This window comes from Balaenoptera borealis (assembly GCF_965194805.1).
Source record: "Balaenoptera borealis genome assembly, chromosome: 3".
Taxonomy (NCBI): Eukaryota; Metazoa; Chordata; class Mammalia; order Artiodactyla; family Balaenopteridae; genus Balaenoptera; species Balaenoptera borealis.
This window is the reverse complement of record NC_138866.1, coordinates 82,305,189-82,325,873: the sequence shown is the minus strand read 5'-3', so window position 1 is coordinate 82,325,873 and position 20,685 is coordinate 82,305,189. Positions and strand designations below refer to the sequence as shown.

The following is a 20,685-nucleotide window of genomic DNA, read 5'->3' as shown; positions in this document are numbered from 1 at the left end:
GATGAGAAAGGAAAAAAGGGAGGAAAGAAGGTGGGGAGAGTGCAAGAGAAGGGAAAAAATGGCTGTGTGCAAGAAGAAGGGTGTCAATCGTGGTGGGTGGTGAACCTTTCTTTTTCTTCTGTTTCCTGGAGGACGTGTATTACTGGCACAAAAGAAAAAAAAATTGAACTTAAAGACTAAGGACAGTTTTTGAAATTATTCCCTTTGGTTCTAACTCATTTCCATAGCTGAAACAGCCAATTTGAATATTCACTCCCCCTCTATGTGTCATTTTCCACAAATTGGCATGATTTGTCATGTATTTGTGAACATCAGAGAAAGGGTCATAGAAATAACTAATGGGAAGGAATAGGGAATAAGAAATCCCTTTATGTTGCTCTGATGGATGATTTTGAAGCACCCACACTGATTTGGGTATATTAGTCATTGATAGCATGACCAGTAGGAGTGTTGCTCAATTTGTACATAATATTTGCCGAAGTCCTCTTGGTTGTGTTGCTTCTGTTTCCACAGAGATTCTGTCTTACAAGCCCAGTAGACTCAGGGGAACCTCAAATGTAAAGTGCCTAGGCCAGAGGGTAGGAATTCATGGGTCACAGCCAACAGTCATTACCTTTGGATAGAAGTCATCGACATGCTTTAGCTTCTACTTGGCCAAGATTCTATCACACAGCAGTGAGTTGCTTTTTCCAGCTGTGATAACCAGAACAGTTTTTCCATGCTACCAAGTTAAGGTGCAGAGATCTTAAGAAAAACAAGTCAGGTAACATGACCAGGAGGTAACCTCTGAGCCAGCAGGGGAGATGCTCTGAGCTCTGGTCCCAACTCTGATCCGGACTCCACGTGATTCCAACAAAGGCTTTTACCTCTTTACTGGAAATAAGTGTGTTTGTTGGAAAAGAGGAAGGACACATGAAGAACATGCAAAAGACTTATAAATTATTTACTCAGTAATAAAGACTGCAATTCAATTGGAAACAGAGACTGAGTTCATGTCTTTTAATTCGATGTCCATAATTATTTGTTCAGAAGACCACAGGTGATGGGACTTCCCGGGTGGCGTAGTGATTAAGAATCCGCCTGCCAATGCAGGGGACATGGGTTCGATACCTGCTCTGGGAAGATACCACATGCCACAGAGCAACTAAGCCCGTGCGCCACAACTATTGAGCCTGTGTTCTAGAGCCCACAAGCCACAACTACTGAGCCCACATGCCACGACTATTGAAGCCTGCATGCCTAGAGCTCATGCTCCGCCACAAGAGAAGCCACCGCAATGAGAAGCCCGCGCACAATGAAGAGTAGCCCTCACTTGCCGCAACTAGAGAAAGCCTGCATGCAGCAATGAGACCCAAAACAGCCAAATAAATAAATAGATAGATAGATAAATTTATTAAAAAACAAAAAAGAAGACCACAGCTGATTTACTGAAAAGAATCATGCTTGCTGACAACTGCTTTGCTCAGAAAAATGCCCTGTGCTCCCATTTCAAATATTGCATCAGTAAAAAAGAAAGAAAACATTTCATTGAAAATTCCCTTGTGTTTTCTACTATGATTAATTTTCTTCACAAAGAACGGGGTGTCACCAAAATTTCAAAAATATTTTCCAAGTGTTTTTCATAATGCAAAGGCTAATTTTTCTGCAGCTTTTATCGTGAATAACCCAAGCTAACTTCCAAATGCATATTTATGTAGTTTTGGGAGTATCTTCCTCTGATTTTCATTACATTTTTCCAATTTTTGCCAAACTGATTTTGAAATTAAAGAGGAAAATCCAGCTACTTCAAAATCAGTTAATGTCTGGCAATATGAGTCATGTAGGCAGGATCTGCAGTAGTTTAGGTTATAGATTGTCTTTTCATGGTGTGTTAACCATGTGTAAGCTGGGTACTTGTATCCAGAACAAACATTTTAAGAAGGAAATAATGTGATTAATCTACCTTTTAAGTTTTTGAGAATTATTACTCTACCCTATTTTTCTTTTCCTCATTCCCTTCTCACCACCTGGAAGTGATTGATAATATTGTCTACTATCTCTTTTCAAGATCTTGAAATTGTAAAATTACAACTTTGTGCTTTTCTGTTTGAGCATAAATACTTCAGTAATTGATGGCATTTTGGTAGTTGTGAAAAATAACAGTCCTGTAACTAGTCTTGTCTTATTATAGTCTATCTGAGGGAATATAGTTAGAGAGTTTTGGATAATCCACAATATTTAAATTTAAATATTTAGTTATTTAATTTATATAATTATATATTATTTATATTAATATTAAATTTAACTATTTAAATGCCTTCTCCCCAATTTATACCCAATTTATGACTTCTTCCTAATCTATAATGATCAAGAGGAAAGTTGGACTCAGCCCCATGTATGTAGACATACAAAACAATTTGTAATATGTCTATATTGTGATCAGAGATTTGACTTATTTAATTTTGACCAAAATGACTTGGAAGTTATAAAAGTAGAAAGAGAAAAGTGACATCATTTCACCTCAGCTCATTGGTATCTGTGCATGTATGAATTAGGAGTGCGTTTTTGTTTTGTTTTGTCTTGCTTTGCCTTTTCTATATGCTGAATAATTGAGCAAGAAAGAGATTAAACCCTAGCTCTGAGTGTATCTAAGTCTCAAGTCATTCCAAATAAAATAAATTTTATTCAGTTATTTTCTTGAAATTCTTATGACAAAGCAAGTGGCCCCTGACAGTCCTGTTGATGATGGGAAGACAGCAAGGGAAAGAGAAGAAAACAGATGTTACAAAAGAAATTTCAAGGTCACTCAGGGAAGCTTACCTTTCCCATGTCTCACTCTCTCATTATACTTCTCAAATGGCACCTAAAATAACCAGATGATGAAGTAGGCTCAGGAATGAGCCCACTGAGTTCTCACCAAAGAAGACTTCCTAGGTCATGGACCCTGATGGGGACATTTCAAAGACTAAATCCCATCAGACTAAAGGCTGCATCTTCCTATCAGCTCTGACTTTGCTACTCACATCATGGTCACTACCACCTTCTTGGAGAAAATATTTTATTAATTTTCAATTTGTTTTATTTTTTTTGATTACTAAAAGAACATACCTAAAGTAAAAAAGAAATGATCAAGGATATGAACATATAATTAATAAATGTAAAAATACAAGGGGCTACAGAATTTTTGAAAAGCCACTCATGTCTGGTTTTAAAATGACAGGTTAATATTGGACATTTCCCCATCTCTCAGAAATCACCCAGAAGCCACAGGGGAACAAATACCTGACATGCTAACATCTTTGATTAAACTAATAGACTTTTTTTTTTAAATTGAACTGTAGTTGATTTACAGCGTTGTGTTAGTTTCAGGTGTACAGCAAAGTGATTCAGTTTTATTTATATATGTATATATGTATGTATGTATATATATGTATGTATATACATACATATATATGTTTGTGTATATATATGTATATATAAGAATATATATATTCTTTTTCAGATTCTTTTCCCTTATAGATTATTACAAGATATTGAGTACAATTCCCTGTGCCATACAGTAGGTCCTTGTTGTTTATCTATTTTATACATAGTAGCATGTATATGTTAATCCCCAAATCCTTATTTATCCCTCCCTCACCCCATTTCCCTTTTGGTAACCGTAAGTTTGTTTTCTGTGTCTGTGAGTCTATTTCTGTTTTGTAAATAAGTTCATTTGTATCATTTTTTTAAATTAGAATCCACATATGAGTGATATCATATGATATTTGTCTTTGTCTGGCTTACTTTACTTAGTATGGTAATCTCTATGTCCATCCATGTTGCTGTAAATGGCATAATTTCATTCCTTTTTATGACTGAGTAATATTCCATTGTATATATATACCACATCTTCTCTATCCATTGAAGGGATGGATAGGAACACAATGATAGTAGGAGACTTAAATACTTCACTTTCAATAATGGATGGAACAACAGATAGTAGGTCAATAAGGAAATTGAACAACACTATAGACCACTGGACCTAACAGACATACACAAAACACTCCACCCAACAGCAGACTGCACATTCTTCTCACGTACACATGGAATATTCTATGAAGCCATGAAAAAACATGGAAGAAACTTAGATTCATATTTCTAAGTGAAAGAAGCCAATCTGAAAAGGCTACATACTGTATTATTTCAACTATATGACATCTTGGAAAAGGCAAAACAATGGACACAATAAAAAAAATCAGTGGTTGCTAGGGGTTGGGGGGAAAGACGAATAGATGGAGCACAAAAAAATTTTAGGGCAGTGAAACTGTTCTGTGTGATACTATAAAGGTGGATGTGTATCATTATATATTTGTCAAAATCCATAGAATGCACAGTACCAAGAGTGAACCCTAATGTGAACTGTGGACTTTGGATGGTGATGTGTCAATGTAGGTTCATTGATTGTAACAAACTTACCACTTTGGTGTGCAGCATTGCTAGTGGGGGAGGCTGTCTGGGGTAGGGGAGGGGGCAGAGATATGGTACGTGGGAACTCTCGGCACTTTCTGCTCAATTTTGCTGCAAATCTAAAACAACTCTAAAAATTAAAGTAAATTAAAAATGATATATTTCTCTATAATAACACGCAAATATATCCAAAGTAGGATGTACTTGTGTATACACACATAAACAGTCTGGAAAGATAAACTCTAAACTTTTCCTGCTGTTAAAGTGGGGACATCTGGAGAATGAGTAGGGAGAGTACTTCCATCGTTTACTTCATACATTTTTATAATTCTTGATGTTTCTATAGTATTTCTATATCACTTTTGCAATTATAAATGTAAGTCTGGAAAAAATTGAGTAACCAGTGTTTAATGTAAACCACTGGTAAGTATAACACAGTATAAATAAAAATAAATACAATTCATCATTATTCCACTCTTCCATCCTGAAATAACCACTTTAAATACTCTGGCATATTTCTTCCCAGTGTTTTGTCTACTATGTCTGTCTGTGTGTATTTATGTGTATATGTGTACATTGAGGACATAATGTATATGCAATTTTGTATCAGTCTTTTTTGCACTTCATAGAATATTATAACTTAAATCCTCAACACGTTCAGTATTCTGTAAAAAACATTTTTAATAACAATGCACTATTTTATTCCTATTGATATGTTTTTATTTACTTAATCATTCCCTTATACTTGGGAATTTATGGTGTTTTGTTTGTTTGCTATCATATCTAATTCTTAGTAGAGGAATACTGGGACAAAGAATTGAGCATTTGTAAGGCTCTTGGTTTATTTTGCCAAATTGCCTCCCTTCAAAGTACCAATTTATGCTCTCATGAGCATTACATGAGAATGCCCATCTCAACATACCCCTTAACAAAATCTTGAACATTTCTGTGGAGTTCGTCACATATGGAAGTCATGGCTGCAAATATTTAGAAAAATGGAGGAGAAAAGAGAGGGTAGCTTCTTTTCCTGTGAAGGATCTCATGGCTTCAGCCCTATTAGCATCAAAATTGATTCCACCCTTGCTCACAGATCCTCATGATTTCCTTAAAATATCAACTCCCATGTTCCTTATAATCATCGCATTATCTTGATGATATGTCTTAAATCAGAGGACACTCAAGACCCAAATATGTCATGCTAGGGTTTTGAGGTTTTGTCTTTGGATTTCTTGGAACATTTTTCTTGCCTGTCACCAAGTTTTATTTGGTATTAAGTGTTAATGCTAATAATATTCCTGGTCGCATTTACTTTCGCATAAATAATAAAATAAAATTTAAAAGGTTGTCAAATGCAGTCATCTCACTCCCAATTGAGTGCCTGTAAATGAAGAAAAGTAACAATAACTATGACATAAAATCAGTGGGACAAGAGATGGTCCGTGTCGAAACACTGGGCATAGCAAGCTAGCTTTTAGGGTTAGAGTTATATGTCTCACTTCCTGAGGTAGCTTCATAGTGACGAGAAGACCAGGAAAGCATCTGCTATAGAGAAATAAAGGAGCCTTTTGAGATCAGCCCATAAAAATCAGGCTGCATTGTTTAGAGAGTCCAGAAGAGTTTCATGTTAGATAAAATTCCTTGTTTGGCCCCAAAGACTTGGAATCCATAAACCATTGAAATTCTCACCCTCTAAATGTGGACATGAAAATACCACTGGGCATCTGCCCGCTCATCTCCATGGAGATGTTATGATTTACATCTGGTTACAGGCAAGCAGGGCTTTTGCATCAAGAGCTTGACCACAGTTTCACCCTTCTCCTAATCTCAATCATATTTCATGGCTGAACTCCAGGAGCTTATTAATTTTGTTTTTTATTTTTCTTTTTCATCTCCCTTTTCAAATATAGGCTTTTGCATACAAAAGAACTGATGTGATCATTCAAATCTGCATCATTTTTTAAATCTTTTAATTGTGCATGTGAATTTGTGGTGTGTGTGTCAGGGGGGGTGTGGTTGTACTGTTTGCAGCAAAATGAAGGATGTGTTGGTAACACCAAATGCCTAGATTACTTTGGTCTTCACTTACAAAGAGATTCTTCATTATGCTTATTTTGCATGAACAGAAAATGTTGTCTGTCTTCTGCCAGTTCATAATGTGTTGCAGGCAAATACTAGAATCCATTTCTTTTTTGTTTGCTTGTTTCAACCCAAAGGCCCTATACTAAATGTTTCCTTTTGCTTGTTGAAAACTGTCATAAAAAATGTTCACTTATTCTCTCATTAGAGAGAGTTCACTTTGGTTAACAATGTTGTAGGCACTGCTAGGTTGGGGAGTAAAAAGGATGGCAAATAGAATTTAAAAGAAGGCTATGTTTATAGGTGGTTTCTTTGTGAGTTGGTTTCTAGGTAAACAGGAAGGTAGATGCCATCCACAGAGACCATGTAGACTCAGTGGATGAATAGTGGTTTTGCAGAACCCTTCTGTCTCCCCATCATTATGCAAACACTCTGGGTGAGCAGCATTATTTGACACAGGCTGCTGGAAGGGCCAGTGCATGCATGGGTCCCTGTCCTCTTGGCTTCCTATAGAAAAGAGATGCTTGGACTGGAGCACAGTTGGACACACTGAGGATCTGGGCTTCAGCCTCTGAGAACCTGAGCTTAGGTGCCAGCTGTTTAAAGGGGAGTTCTGGGAAATGCCAGCTGCCACCATCTAGAGATCTTGGGACCCTCAGATCTGGGAGAAGTTGAGTTTGGGCATAGCCTCCCACTTGCTGGCTGGTGAGTCTCGGGTACCAGCCAGCTGTTGTCAGTTAACTGAGAGATAACCCTGGGGTCATGAGAGAATCTTGTCTGTCTGCATACCCATCTCTGAATTGAAATCTTGTTGCTATCTTCTTGATGAACCTATGAGTTGGTATAATAACATACAACAGATAAATGTGATTGCTTTTTTAAAAATTAGGCTCAGCTATGATTAAAGTAGAGGTCTGTGCCATGGCGTGTTGGTAAATGTTTAACAACTGGCTGGGGGTGGGGGGTATAAACAGAAAAGTTGTGATTTATGGATTTTGCCAATTTCCTTGTCTAAAAACTCTGATTATGGCCAATTTCAAGCTGCTAAGTAGGATCACTGAATATAAAATTGGGAAGAGACACACATAATCAGCTCCTGCAAGGTGGTGCTAGCCAGTACCCCATTGATGCCATGCATTAGCTGGGTCATTTTTTAGTGTCAGATATCATCAGCTTCAGCTAGTTATATCTTTATTCACTATGATCAACAAGCCAGGGCAATGTGTTTCCATTTGAATTTTGATGACTTATTTTTGGTGCCCAGCTGTGGGACAATATTTTATAGTTTAGCCTTTTAAAGATTCTACTTTTATAAACATTGAGAGAGGAACAAAATAATTTCACTGAGAAGAAATGATTCTGTTCTGCCAACTATGATAAATATCTTTACATGTGTTAGAATAGAATCATCCTATTTTAGTTGCACTAGGATCTTCATTTAAAAAGGAACGTGTAGGCTGAAACTTTCAGCTCTTATTTAACTACAGCATGTCTTTGAGTATTTTTCAGGCCACCTCTCTTTTCACTGAAAATCAGGTGAACTCTACCTAGGAGATAGAGTATAAAATTATGAAGGAGTGGATGTTAATCTAGTGTGTAATTTGAGACTGGCGCTTCTGAGGTCTCTACAAATCTCCCCTAATCATAAAATCCCCAGAGAGGAAGATTACATAATTTATCTTGTTCAGTTAGATTTAGCAGCTGTTGGCCTATTGGGTAGCAAGAGACCTTCAGGGAGAGAAGTTGAGCCAGGAAGGCTTCAGCTATGGCCTAATAACCCCAATGCTGGGCCTCAGGTGCTGGCTGACCTCTGGGAAAGAGAGTTTGCCATTTCTTTTAGCATCTGCTCCAGTGTCAACTCACACTGACCAGTCTTTTTAGGGGTGTCTCAACTTGGGTGGCCTTGTCCTAATTTGTTTCTTATTTAGGGAATTTTCCTTTTCCCCTCCATTTCCTAACAGGGAAACCTCCCTTTATCCTTGCTCAAACTTCACTGACTTTTTGGAGACAGCTTAACCAACCTCCCTTATCGGTTCTCATTGAAATAGCCTCTCTCTGGATGGTGACTTATTTGCACGTAGAGCTGATGAATGGCTGTTTGATATTTATATGTTGTAAGTATTCAGCCCTTAAGTGAGATTTTTGAGGGACGTAAGTGAGTCTGATTCCTTGGCCTGTGACCCGTGTAGGCTAGACCGAGGCATCACTAGGGCTTGCAAGGAATCAACCTGTACCCTAAAGAGAAGGTGGATCAGAGTGAATGACACTCTACTTTAGCGAGTACCAGGAACTCATAAGATCTCTGCAAAGAGGAGGATCCTTTCCTAACTTTGAATTCAGAGTGAGAGCTAATGGTCTGGAAACGCAGGGAGGATGCAAGGAATGAATTGCTGAGGTTTTGGTGGTATACCAGCTGCCAATATTTTCATGTTAACTTTTGCTCTGAGTTTTTCATCTGATGACTTCCAGGCCTGACCCCTGCCTTCTCAGCTGTGCTGAGCTGAGATTGCTCACTGCCTTTGCCTTTATTTGCAGTATGTCAAGATCTTGTGCTCTAGTCTCAAGGTCCCTGGAGTCCTCTGAGCTGACTGCAGAACTATAAAAAGTAAATGAAAGACAAAATTATAGGGAAATGCATCCTTAGACATGCCTCTTGCCCCACCCCGAGAAGGACTTACTTCACCTCTAGTCAGTGATCACATGTGAGAAAGAGAAAGAGGCAATGGTAAAAACTCCCAAATCCCTCCCAGTGCTGACAAGGGTCTTGCAGTACTTTCCCTGCTGATGTTGTCTCTACTTAAGAGTTTAGGAGAAATTCATGGTGGCAAAATGACCTTGCAAAATCAAACATTATGTCCAATCTGAGGGATGACTGAGTGAGCTCTGGGAATGAGGTATCCATGTTCTAAACCCGTGAGAAAGTCAGTCAGTTGTGGTTTTGTTGAACACTTTGGTTTATTTCTCCCAAAGGAGCAAGAAAAACCCATCCCAGTGATCTTTACCCTCAAGCAGTTTCATTGCTTTTTATTCATTAAACAGTTGAAGGCCACACACTTAAGTTCCTGGCCTCACTGAACTCAAATGGTCCAGCCATGGGACATATTTATCCAATGGGGAACAGTGGACATCTCGACAAGCCTTTCCAAGCTACAGTGGCAGGGAAACAACCAGAATTCAGACAATCTTGATAATCCAGGACCCCAGACAACCCTAGACAAAGTTCATTTTCTGTGGCAGTTATGCTGTTTCTCTCTCCCATCTGCGTCTCTCCAGAATCTTCCTTTTCTCATTTTACTTAGAGTTTACATGTGATAATTCTCAAAACCATATAAATTGAGATATAGATCATTTTTCTAGACAAGGTTATTCACACAAGGTTTCAGGAGCAGTTTGAAGTTAAATATTAACTCTTTGTTGTGTATTAACATAAAAATGGAAGGGTGCCTTACTCATGTAAGAACTGCTACTTTTTTTGACAAACATCAGCAACATGTGCTACCCTAGACTTCAAAGAAGGCCTGAGTTTTATTTTCAGAGATGCTGCCCTGAATCCTTTTGGGAACAAAGGAGGGTATAAGTAAGTAAAATATTTCTAAGAATCATTAGTCTATCTCAGGAAAAGGGTGTGGTATGTCTGCATAATTTCTTTCCTAATTCTACCCATTCTAGGTAGAACTTTTTGGTTGGAGTTACTTACAGAAATGCAGTCGCTTTGTCCACATGGACATTTACTTGGTGCGTGAATCCGGGTATGTGATGGAATGGGGTAGAGTGAAGTAAAACCATCTCAAGCGAGAACCAGAGAAAAGTAAAGGAAGGAAGGGGTGACTTGGATAAGAAACGGGAGAGGGTGGGTGTTGTCTGTGGAGGTTGACTGTCAGGAAGAAAATGGTTGGAAATCAGGGAGAACACTTTCCCCCTGGAGGATGAGTGACTATGAGAAAGTGGTACAGGCCTGAGATGAGACTCAGCCAGGGGCACCATTTGAAGTTTGACAAGCCTAGACTCTGTGCAGCATGTGGTGTGGCTGTACCTTATATGGGGGGCCTCTGCTTCGTGCCCTCTAGGAAAGGGGTTCTTGTTTGAGAAACAGCTCACAGCGTGCATGAAGCTCTGAGAACTCATAGAGGAGACTCACTAAAGAGGATAAACAGAAAGACCAGTCCCAAGGGCAATCCACAGGAGGAAATCTTGCTTTTTCCTTGTTTGGTAGCAATAGAACTAACCAGAAGCTAAAAGACCAAGTTCCAATATCTGCCTCTAGAGACTAAGTCTAGACTTTTTTTTTTCCCCCAGAAACCATAGGTGAGAACCACACATTCTATCTAATGTGGCTGTTCTTTCTAACTGAGGCCAGCTACGCTGAACAAGCCTTTCCCCTCTAAGTGGTAAGAAGAAGAGTTTATATTATCATTGCTTGTCTTTTCTCGAATTTTAGGGACTTACATCTTTATTAGTAAGCTTTAATATACTTCCATTGCCATTTAGAAAAATATGCTCTTAATATCTCAATCTTGTAGGCGTGGGGATTAGGAAGTTTTAATAATGGCACCTTCCAACCTAACGATATATCACTAAGCCTCAAGTTTATTCCTTATAAAAGGGTTGGCATAAACAAAACAATTACAGAGTCTGTGCACCTCTGCCTGTCATGGTGCCAAGAGGAGCAAAGGGAAGAGGCAGTGAGAGTCCCGTTGTGGCATCCCTGTCCCTTCCTAAGCAAACTACTAGCCCCATGCTGTGCTCCACTTTCTGTGTTCATGGTGTGGAAGGAGAAGAGCTTATCTCTCCTGTAGTATCTCTGGAGTTTATGAATAAGAAAAAGGGTAACAGAGAGACACTCATTTTAAATTTTACATATTCTACCAAGTGGCCTTAGTCTTCCTCATGTACATTTGGTTTGCTACATAGATTAGGAAAGTTATCTCTGATCTCTTTGACTTGTCCACAAACACTGTAAATAAGTACATTTCTTTAGTGGGAGCTGAGTAAATATTATGGACTTACAAAACGGGAAAACATGTAATCATGGCTACAATTGCAGGTGAGACCTAAGTGTTGTTATAACTAGTATTTGCAGAGTGATTTATAATTTGTAAAGCACTTGTGTATCCTTGTTTGCATTATGCATTCAGGTTTCCTGAAGGGTACTCATTTTCCTTTAATGCAATATTCCTAAGGGAAGCTTGAGAAAAGCTTACTGCCCCTAATGAGATCCAACCACCCTTCTGGTTTCCTATTCCTCCATTCCAACAGTGACCGTGTCCAGAAAAGAGCTGGATTTTTATCTCAGTCAGGAGAGACTAAGTTAGCTGCAAGGTAACAAACCCCCAAGTCTCTGGTTATTAACAACCAAGACTTATTCCTCACTTATGCTTTATGATCATCATGGGTCAACTGGGAGCTCTTCTTTACCTGCTAGTTCTCAGGGGCACAGGCTCATGGCAGCTCCATCCTGTGGCACATCATCAGTCATGGTGGCAGTGGTTGGCATTGTGGAAATTCACACAGTGGCTCTTTAAGGCTTCCACCTGATATGACACATGTCGCTTCCACTCACTTTGTGCCCCCGCCTGTCCTGGTACCTGTTGGTTTCATTGGCCACTTAGCCACACCTAACTTCAAGGATCTGGGGACTCTACCATAGAGTTAGAGGAGACTTACTAAATAGGATACACAGAAAGACCAGTACCAAGGGCAATCCACAGGAGGAGATCTTGCTTATGAAACCTACTTTCATAAGTAGGTCTTGTTAATAACCAGAGACTTCGGGGTTTGTTATATTGCAGCTAACCTTTCACAACGTCTCTACTCCTTACATTCTTAACTGGGAAAAGCAGGGCCAAGTTAACTACCTATGAAAGTTGTTGTGAGATTAAATCAAGTGTTAGTTGTTTGGCCTACAGTATGCCTCAATGTATGTGAAATACAAACACAGATTCATAAGCATGACTACCAAGGGTGTGGCAGTATATACAATGATAATAATGCTTAATATCCACATAGAAATTTATATTTTCCGAAATATTTTTAATTACATGAATCTCATGTAATCCTTAGTTAAGCTTTGTGACATAAATTAGAGCTAGCAAAGGGCCAAATGGAAAAGAGCCTAGAATGAATTGAGACAGGTGTGACTGTCATGACTACCATAGATAGCTTCAAGGAGGTCAGGTGACCCTTGAGCCAATATTTGATGGAAGATGTTCACTTCAGTTCAGAAATAACTACTGAATGCAAAGTGTGTATTGTACATCTACTATGCAGCCCATGCTGTGTCAGGACTTGGAATGAGGGTTACAAGTGTTGTCACAGAGAAGCATGGGGGTATCAGGCAGTAGAGTGGCATTTGCATGGCTGGCTTAGTGTCCCACCCATCACTCGTCAATGATATCACTTCTAGCAGCCAGTGCCTCGAAGGTTTAATGTTATCTTCCGTAGGAAGGTTGTTTTGCAATTTCAGCAAAAACTTTTCTTCATTGTGTTTCCAGAAATGTGAGTATGTCATTGCTAAGACAAGTTCAGGACAGTTCAAATGAAACTAAGAGACACTGACTTTGAGTGAATATTTATGCTCATGGTTAATTACACGCACTTTCACATGAGACAGACCAGGGTTCAAGCCCCAGCTGCTTCTACATAAACTGTGTGATCCCAAGAAGGTTGCTTAACTTCAGTTTCCTCCTTGTGAAAGGGGACAAAAATAGTACTTACACTTTTAGTTTGTTTTGACAATTCAAATGTTACCCATTATACTAATTATTCCAATCTGGAACTTTAAGTATATATTTATTAAAATAACTAGCAAATATTAAGATGACATTTCTTTAGAGCAATTTATTAGTAGAGAGTTTTCTGTTCCTTTGCCCTGTTTCTAAAAACTTCTCCACAGCACATTTTCTCTCTCACATATTTCTCTAATATTTATCTTTGTTTCTTTCTGATTTGGGAAGAAAAATCAAGAAAGCAAAAGACCCATCCCTTTGATTTCAGGGGTAAAATAAAGGAAACAGGAATGAAACCACAGGGTCTTAGTTTAAAGAAACAGTTTGTTGCTGTTGTTGTGCTTTATTTTGATTTGCTCCTTTTAAAATAAGTTCAAAATCTCTTGTTTAACACAACCTTACCATGTATTTCAATTTTAGTTTTTCATTCTCCAGATTAGAAGTCCTTTATATGTATCTCCTAACTGGTACTACAAAACTTCCTGCTCCTGTCTCCCAGACACTTGCTGAACATTTAACTGCTGAAATTCCTCTTTAGATTTGAGGACATCCATGAGTTTGGACTTCTTTCTTCTTTTGGTGTTTCTTTCTCCCCAACTTTTGCTGCTTTTTATGTAAACATTTCTAGGCTGCCTCACATGGATTCCTGTATGGTTTCCCCCTACAAACTTGTTTTGAACCTGAATACTTTCCATTTAGGACCATTCCGTGTTTCCTATCCCTCGGCCAATTTAGACCCAATGCCCTAGTGTTCTTTCCATTCAGTGAGTTGGGTGACAGCTGACAGGAGGTGACTAATGGATGGGCAGCTCACTTCAAACCATAGTCTTGCAACACTGAGAGTGATGATCTTGCAAAAATAAAAAAATAAAATAAAATAACAAGCCTTCCATCTTGCGGGAACCCTCTCCTTTCTCTGGACCTCCTTCTGGGCAATGGAAACACTCCCAGCAGGCTGAGTCGGCTAACACAGCAACTTCTCTATATGCTGTTTCCCGAGTTGGGTTCCCTCTGCCTGTTCCTAACAAAATGTCTTTCAGAGACTAGACGTTGCTCACTGCTCTGCCAGGCTCTGTGTGAATGATATTGTGCATATGTGTGTATGTGTGTGTCTGTGTTTGTGTGATTTTAAGAAGGTAAAAAAAAAGAAGAACCAGAACCCTAATGGCAACTGGGTAAAGCTCAGTTTGGAGATGTATAAAGGGGTCAGAGGTGCTTTATTCCTTAGTTTTGCTTCTAAAGAGTCTCCTGCACGAGCATTTCATACTGAGTTTTGGAGATGATGCCATGTGTTAATGCCTTAGACCAAGCCTGAACTCCATACTTCAAAGCTTCCTCCTCAATCCTATGTGGATAGAACCAAAACTCAGTCTAATCCTCCCAGAAGCCAAAATGTTTGAGAAGATTCACTTTAGGATTGTTCATAGAAAAATATGAAAATAGTCCATAGTTTTATGTTAAAAATAAAATCCGCTACATTTTATTTGGGTACAAATGGGTCACAGTACTGTTTGTTTTTACCTGGCTCACCTTTGAAATAAAGATCAGCTCCATCAGAATACCAGCAACTGTCTCCTTTAGGCTATATAATTTCTTTTAGAATTTAGAAAACTATAAAGGATTCCCAAATAAAACTATTTGAGCTTTGAGTTCATTGCTAACTATTGAATCAACTGTGGAAGCAAGTCTTGGGGAAATATTAGAGACAAAATTTGGCAGATGCACTCATAGAAAATATGTGACTTGAAATTTATTCAGAAATTAGACAGGGAGAGAAAATATGTGGCATTCCTGTTGTCCTCCATTACCCCTCACTCATGGAGGTCCTACTAACCAAGCTCCACGCATCTAATGAGCATCCTGCTCAGGGCAGTTTGCCAGTGGTCCAGAGAGGACCACTAAACTTCAAGATAGGCCTGAATTGTTCAGCTGAAGACTTGAGGTAATTGTCTCCACAGCAGCTACTAGAAGTTTGTCCTGAAGTGACGTTATCTGCCTTTCCCCGGCCATTACGTGGCGATCACAACCCGTTTCCAGAAACTGGAGCCCCTGTGGCTCTGGGGCTCTATTTTAATTTCTCACATTTCTCTAATTCATCTTGATTAGGAAGGGGCATTTGGCATCATTGAAAATGGAATGAAAATATAATGTGTTCATGCTTTAAGTATCAAACTGGACACCCTGTCTCCCAGGAAGTCCATTGGGAATCTCCAAGTTTAGTTAAATGACTCCTATGATATAATTTCACTGTATCACTTAGCACAGTACATTGGAATAATTGGTCAATCTAGGTGCCTATCACATCTAGACTATATGGCCTTTGAAGGCAGGTAGGATTGTACTGTTAATCAGGGCCAAGCCAAATCTGAAGCTGTGCTCTCCTTAGAAATCAGGCCTGCTTAGAGAACAAAATGTCAAGGCTCCTCAGCTGTCTGTTTGCATAAGTGACCAAGAGGACCCTTGGGAAAGAACTTGCCCTAAGAAAAGGAGGAACTAAGATATACCCAGTTCATGCCAAGAGCAGTGATGATTCTGAGCACTGTAACTGAACCATAGATTCTCAGCAACTCCAGGCTTTTGTTTGAGATTTAGGATAAATTTGATTTAAAAAATAAAAGCAAGCTAAAACCCCAAGGAGTTGTTTTACTGACATCTCTTACGTATGTTGAGGGTTCCAGGTTTTGGTAACATGAATGCTAGAATCTGGGCATGCCTCCTGTAATATTGGGTACTAGTAGTCTCTGTGCAGGCCTTAGGCACAGGTGGAGATGGGGGACCCCAGCTCTGTGGCTCGGCTCTGGAGAGGAGGAGAAGAACAGACATCACATGGTAGCCCAGATGCTCAATACACAAAGCACCTGCCAGTCACCTGTAAGGACTTCCAGATATGTCTGGGAGGAATTTGAGAGATGTTTGAAGTTCCCCCAAAATGTTAGAGGTCAGAACCAGAGAAGTAGTGTTGTTTCCTCATGTTTATCTTTCGGGTAGGATGGCCTAGAAAATACAAATATTTTGTGGTCAGTTCTCTGGTGTCAAGGACAGCATCTTATACATAGAAGTTTAGAGTTTTTAATCGGTTAATTATTGGCAATAGGCATTATTATGTAAAGCTTTTGTTACTGATTTCCATTTTGAATAAAGACAACTTATTTTAGTTCCAGAGTGATTTCTCTCATGCTCTAGGCAAAGGGACCATGAATATGCATTATGCTTACATTGGGAATATTCTTGGGAGTCAAGACAGCATGACGACTCCATCAGAAATCCCATTTTCAGAAAGTACATGAAGATTTTCATAAACATCTACTGGCAATAAGGAAACATCGTTTATTCATAATGTTGGCAAGTGAAATCATTATTTTCATTAAACTACCTCTTTGAATACAGGAACATTTCTGGGCTTGGACCAATCTCAAATTACTTTTCAAGGGTTAACTGTAGCAGGGTGAGTCCTCTCATTTTCTGAAGAACTTTGGGTTCTGAAGCTTAAAATACATAGAGATGGTATACTTCCATGTTTTAACCTGACCTTGACTGAGAAGAATGGAGGAAACACTTTTACGATTATAAACAAATGTTGGAGTTGTATGATGGTTTGTGGCTTCTTGGGTCTGGCCAACTCTCAGATTCTGCTGAAGTTTACTCTGCAAAATGTCAGATGGTTCAATCTTCTCTCATAGGAAAGCATTCATTGCAAGGTACTGTCATTAAAGGAGTTATTTAATAGTAACCCCTCTAGTTTAAATAATAATTTATACATTTACATTTCTTTTACATGCCTAATCTCAATTTGAATGGTTAAAATCTTAGTGATCTGTCTTAGCCCTCATACATCTTTGGCTGGGGTTCATTGATTTTCTATGTGCACACATTTCAGATTTGGATAATGTTTTCCAAGATCCCGTTAAATGTATCTAATTGGTTTAAGCACACAAGTTACAAAAGCTATACGTAGTGTACTCAGTAATCATTACATTGCAGGTTCTTAATTAGTCTGTAAATTAATGCGTGAGGGCTGTCTCTCCAGCTAGTTTATAGTGACACTGTCACATTTTCTATTCCCCCTGGATCGGCATACACTCTGTACCTAACAGGGCCAATAAATTGAGCAGATTGTGTATATCCTTGGCTTTAGGCTTGGGATGTCCCTTGTTGCTGCAAACAGTATAGGGTAGGTCCAGAGTCGGATTCCCCCAGCACTTTATGACATTTGCCACTGGAGCTGGTAAACTTCTCCAAGATTAAGGTCTTAAAAAGAATAAGCTCTTTCAAATGAGAAGACATACTCATTTGTTACGATTTTTGCTAAAGGGCAAATAAGAGTTTCAACTAGAGTTTTCTTGGTGTGATCATTCTGAAAATGAATCCATTCAATTGATATCTTTCAGTTATAAAGTTCAATATTTTTCAATCATCTTTCAATTGAATTTCTCACTGTTTGCCAGAGAGACTATGGAACTGAAAGGACAAGGCCATTAGAGCCATTTGGTCTAGAACCATCTGGTCTAGAGTCATCATTTCTCTCATTAAAGAGGTCCAGGAGGATATATTGAAACCCAGTGGAGGTAAAGCAACACCAGAAAGAGTAATAAAGTTATATTTTAACTAATGCCTGTAATATTATTGTGTGCATTATCCTAAGACAAGTTTATATTCCTAAATGCAAGAGGTAGAAGTGCCTAATGATATGTTAAATTTTATTCATTCAGAGATACCTCTGGGTATACAAAAAAAAATTCAGTCTGAAGTTTAGCCAAGATTCTTTTCTTTTTTACGCAAAGATTTGAAAGATTTGGAAGCAAACACTTCTTTTTGGGACAAAGCTTGGCTATAAGAAAAACAAAATGTTTTTAGCTTTTTTTCCCCAGTAATTGCCTTATATAGGGAAGATCTGATCCTATCATTCTTTATTTTCAGTCCTCACTGGTTCCCTGTTGCCTTCAAGATAAAATTGAAATTTCTTCATATGGCATATGAGAGCCTTTCTGTGCCAGGCATTATACTAGGCCCGTCATAGAGACTATCTCCTGTCATTCCTCACAAAATCCTTAGAGAATAATAGCACTATCTTCAGTTTAGAGTTGAGAAAAAAGAGACTCAGAGAGGTTTCCCAAAGGCACTCTATAGTTAGGTGGGCATAGCTAGGATATCTGACACCAAATATTGTCCAACCATACTTTGCTAGCCTTCCAACTTCTTTGCAGAAGTTACATCAAAAATGCCTGGAAAAAGACCGATAGATAGACAGATAGACAGATATATAGATAACATGTCGAAATGATGATATTTTGGATGCACTGGATTAAATAGAGTATATTATTTAAATTAATTTCACATGTTTACTTTATACATGTTACTGCTATAAAATGTAAAATCACATTTGTGGCTCACTTTATATTTCTACTGGACAGCTCTAGTCTAGCTAGAAATGAATTCTTTTCATATTACCTTCCCAGGAGGCCTTAGCTTTAGGGGAGTATTGGAAGAGAAAGGCATCTTCCAAAAATGCAGAACAAATTCTCATTTGTTTTCTTTAATCTGAGGTTTACTGGGGATAATATCTTTCCAACACATGTGGCCTGAGAACACAGTTGAACACAGAGCTGCCGAGGGAACTGGCTGTGGCTTTCAAGAGCTGTGATTTCCTACGGAGAGCAGGCTGTGTGTCCTAGAGGAGTTTTGATCCCATTTTTCTGTTACTGTGTGTTCAAAGCAAGGCAGTATCCACAGAGCACAAGAATATAAAGAGCGGTGATGAATACCCTAGAGCTCTAAGTAGCAGCTTTCTATGATGGATCCTGGGTGAGGCAGAACAGCTCCTCTGAGTGAGAGTAGAACTCTGTAACACCAGTTAGGTGTGCTGTAGATGGTGTTCCTGGTGTAGACTTCTTCTTTCCAGGACTCACATTAAACTTGAGAGCTTAATCTCTATATGAAGGTCTGACATAAAACACATAAATACCTGCACTCTAAAGAAATGGCTCAAACATGGTAGAAGTCTATTTTTTACTCAAAATCCAAAACAAGAGTTTTCAATTGATGGCAGGCTCTTCTTCAGGTGGTGATTCAGGGATCGTGGCTCCTTCCTTCTTGTGGCTTCTCTCTCTATAACACATGGCTTCCAGGGTCACAGTGTTCATCTTTATCAAGCTGGAAAGAAAAAGGCTTGAGGCTCATACTTCCATGACTTAGAATTCAGTTGTAGTCTATTTGTGGCCGTTGGAGGAAGAGGACCATCTGGTGGACACAAAGCATTCTTTTACAGAGTTTATCCTTCTTGTTCATCAAATACTAACTCTTCCTATACCAAAAACACTAATTCTCTCCCCAAGGGAAACAACACAAATTTCTATTCAGCCACTGTACCTAGCTCAAACTCTAGGTCATGTGCAGTCCTGTCATTTGTCGATGTTTTGAACTCTAGGCTCAGAAATTTACCTTAAAAGTAGGCTTTAAACACACACACACACACACACACACACACACACACACACACACTCACACACATGCAGAGAAACAGCTTAATGATGGAGTAGTTTCTGATGCCAGAACAGTGGATTTCTTTGACAGGTTGAGTCTAAAACAATTTGATTCAGTTCCTTGATATCACATGGACAAATTATAATTGTTTGGTAGCTTTTCCATTGATTGAGTTGGCATCTTACTAAGGATAGCCCCAATGCAATGCTTGTATTTCCTTCCTCACAGGAGCGTAGAGAGTCACTAACTTACACTTTCCTCCATATTCCAGTTTCACTGTCATTCTACACATCCCCACTCCAACCTCCAGGTCATTGCCATCCCCAGAAGTCATGACTAAACATGGACAAAAACCTCCTCTCAAGGCTTTGTGTTTGTTTGTTTTTAAAACAGTGCTTTGCTTTTGAGGAAGTATGTATCTGGAAGGCAGGAGCAAAACTGAGCAATCCTTGCTTACGAGGGGGTATCAGCTCTGCCCCTGAGTTTCCATTCAGCCTCCATTCTCAACTAGAGAGGCTTTGAAGCTTCTCCTGAAGCCAAGTACCACCTCCTAAGAACAATGCACAGTATTTCTCTTCTCCCATCTTCTCCAGTCCATACCAAATAGGAATGGGAACAAGAATATACAAAATGAAAACAAATATATTCAAATGGCTGCTCCAAGAAGTGGGCCTAAATCCTCTACTTACTATGTGCAAATATGGTTAATTATTAACTACTCTAAACCTCAGTTTCTTCATCTGCACAATAACAATCATCTCCTTCAGAGATTTGTTGTAAAAATTCAGCAAGAAATATTAGAAACTATTAGAGCACAGTGCCTAACCCATAAGTACCCAATTCATGATAGTTTCTTTCTAACTTTTCTTACTTCCGCTTCCTTCCAACACCCTCCCAACTGCAACACATCCACATACCCTGCCCACCTTGACAGTGGTTTTCCATATCCTGATCACTAGCTCAGGCTGCTGACATT

General features: G+C 38.8%; 1 long non-coding RNA gene across 1 annotated transcript in view; it reads left to right on the top strand.

Moving 5' to 3' along the window:
* LOC309625519 overlaps positions 1–20,038 on the top strand; it is a 41,867-nt gene extending 21,829 nt beyond the window's left edge. The window contains exon 2 of the long non-coding RNA XR_014242558.1: positions 31–20,038. This is a non-coding gene — a long non-coding RNA (uncharacterized lncRNA). The remainder of the gene's footprint in view (positions 1–30) is intronic.
* The last annotated feature ends 647 nt before the right edge of the window (positions 20,039–20,685 follow it).